Raw genomic sequence first — 2,500 nt, 5'->3', positions numbered from 1 at the left:
CTCCAAACGCAACGAACCGCGTGCCTACTACTACACACTACGGCTTTTGTGGCAAAGCAATGGAGCGTACCACCTTGCGGAATGTTAAATTGTGTTGTTTGTACCGAAAAAATCGAGTTCTACAGCATATCATTGGCCTGTAGTTTATTTTTTACAGTAATTAAAATGTAACTTTTTAAAAATTGGTTCATTTCTTTTTTTTCTCCACCCCATCACTACTACTCCCAATGGCGTTGGGGCATTCTTCTGCGACATCAGCCTACTAAGGCAAAAACGGATGGTTTCAAACTCTGTGGGACTACGATATTGGTTAGGGATATGTGGATGTTTTTTTGTGGTTTCCAATGTTTTCTCATTGGCCTCACCCGTATGTTGTGATGTTGCTAGATGATCCCTCATCCAACCCAGAGGTCTCCATCATTCTCCCTTAACAACAAACGTAGTAGGCAAGGGCGCCGAGAATCCGATAAGATGGCAAAATAAGTGGGACAGCAAGCGGGTCGAGCTAAGTCCGCATGTATCAGAACAGTGTAATGATGTACCATTAGCAAAGTGCCATGTTTTAATAACAATCAAATTTAGCTAGAACGAAAGGAAGCGAAGTATGAGAAGCGGGTAAATTGTGCACCAACTGGTTGAGACTCCGGAACAACAACCGGAATCTGTCCAGGTCAGTAAAAGCGGATAGGCGGCGTGATCTAGATTTGGATGTTTGTTTGATTGTGCATTACGTGCGCGTCTTCAGTTCACCATGGCGCGCTTTTTAGTTGTGCTGTTTCTATTTCTATTTTCTCTTTGTTAAACCTCGGCGGCCTGTCTGCCTGCCGCTAATAACGGAAAAGGTGGTGTGTTAACGTTTGTGTTAAATTAGATTTGATCTAGCAACCATCGCTCCACATGTTCCCCCCATGTGTCCGACCCACCCTTTCATGGGCGAGAAGCCGAAAGGAGCTCTGTTGTAAAGGAAATCTGACGAAAAGAGGAATCATTGTGTGAAGGATTACAGATCATTTACTCCTCGAAGCAAAAAGGGATATCTGAGAGTAGAGAAAGCGGACGAGTGTGGAAAAGAAAAAAAACGAAAAATAAGGAGACAGACATAAGAGCAACACATTGCGATTGAGAGGAAAGGAGCAAGTTTCATTTTTGACATTCAATTATTCATTATTATTATTTAATGATTTTTTTTGCTTTACCTTATTTTTCGTTTTTTATTTAATTATGTATTATTGCTACGATTACGAGGATTATTATTGCTTTTTACCGAAAATAAGGTCTCGTGCAACAGTGCGGGGAAAGAACAGGAACAGCATTTAGAAATGAACTAAAGATTTGCGCCCCAATCAAAAGCGTCAGCAGCAGCAGATATACTCAGAAAAGAACTTTGAGGAAAGATGGAAAGGAAAACAATATGCATGATAGATTTTATAAATTATCTACAATATACACACACAAACACATACATGCGCATTTTCACAAACTGTTCATTTTATATGACTCTCAAAGGCACATTATTGATCGTAGGAAGAACGTTGGGGTTCACATGTTTTACTCCAATTCTACTGCTCCTGCAAAAAATACGATCACATTACCCTACATAGCTACTTACCTATTTTGCAAGCGCAATCAAAATTAGGAATTGTAAAATGGCACACACCAACCCGTTGACCAGCCAAGACAACAGAGCATACATCCTCACCCAAGCAATCGCGGCATTCTATCTCTTTCCCCTCCGTGCATCATGCTCCTTGTCCCCTGTTAAATACATTTAGTAAGCCCGATGTACTTTTTTATAGAAGAAAATCATTTGCGAGCGCATCAGAAGCAACCGCAACAAGCAGCAGCAAGTAATTATTAAATTGATAATAAAATATCATTTAAGTATTAGAAAAAAAAAATCAAAGACAGCTGTGGATGGTTCAATATTTACTGAAAGAAAGGCGGAAAGTCCGGCGGAAAGAAAGTTTGAGGGCCCCAAAAGAAGGCAATGGAAATCCAGAGACACACACACACAGAGTGAGTTCAGATGTTGCATGAATTTTTATCATAATTTATACTTTTATTTGTAGTTTATAATCTCCTGTTTCTTTAAACACAGACACACACATACGCAGAAACTACCTTCTTGGCTTCTTCATTTTCTCGCTTCTTAAATAATGTGATAAAATAAACAAAAGCGGACCAATGGACACAGAGACATGTTAAAGGATAATTTGATGCGCTATCATCGGGACACGTGGGACAGGCTTCTTCCTTCCCATTTTTACGCAAAACATCACAACGCACAGGGGGGCGGCACGGCTACGGGGTAGTAGGAGGCTTAAGTGTAATACACGCACACACACACACACACACACGGACACCAAGACGAGTATCCGACTACGATCTTGGGACGGGGTGGAGGGGAGGGTATATGAGATTTCCGCTACCGGCAGCGAGCGAGGCTGTATCACCGAAAACTGGGTACGAAACGTGGAGTGTGCTAATGCTGGACCACCGA

At 41.3% G+C, this 2,500-nt stretch overlaps 2 protein-coding genes across 3 annotated transcripts in view; one reads left to right on the top strand and one right to left on the bottom strand.

The window, feature by feature from the left end:
- The window catches only part of LOC125955253 (myosin heavy chain, non-muscle), a 34,639-nt gene extending 34,449 nt beyond the window's left edge, over window positions 1-190 (top strand). For both annotated transcript variants that reach the window (XR_007469092.1, XM_049686301.1), the window contains one exon: window positions 1-190. This exon is cut by the window's left edge and continues 747 nt beyond it. The gene's annotated coding sequence lies outside the window, so the exon portion shown is untranslated.
- Window positions 191-1,986: 1,796 nt separating this feature from the next.
- Window positions 1,987-2,500, bottom strand: part of LOC125955293 (protein ST7 homolog) — a 2,342-nt gene continuing 1,828 nt past the window's right edge. The window contains exon 3 of the mRNA XM_049686392.1: window positions 1,987-2,500. This exon is cut by the window's right edge and continues 1,381 nt beyond it. The gene's annotated coding sequence lies outside the window, so the exon portion shown is untranslated.

This window comes from Anopheles darlingi, chromosome 3 (assembly GCF_943734745.1).
Source record: "Anopheles darlingi chromosome 3, idAnoDarlMG_H_01, whole genome shotgun sequence".
Lineage (NCBI taxonomy): Eukaryota > Metazoa > Arthropoda > Insecta > Diptera > Culicidae > Anopheles > Anopheles darlingi.
This window is presented reverse-complemented; position numbering and strand designations above follow the sequence as displayed.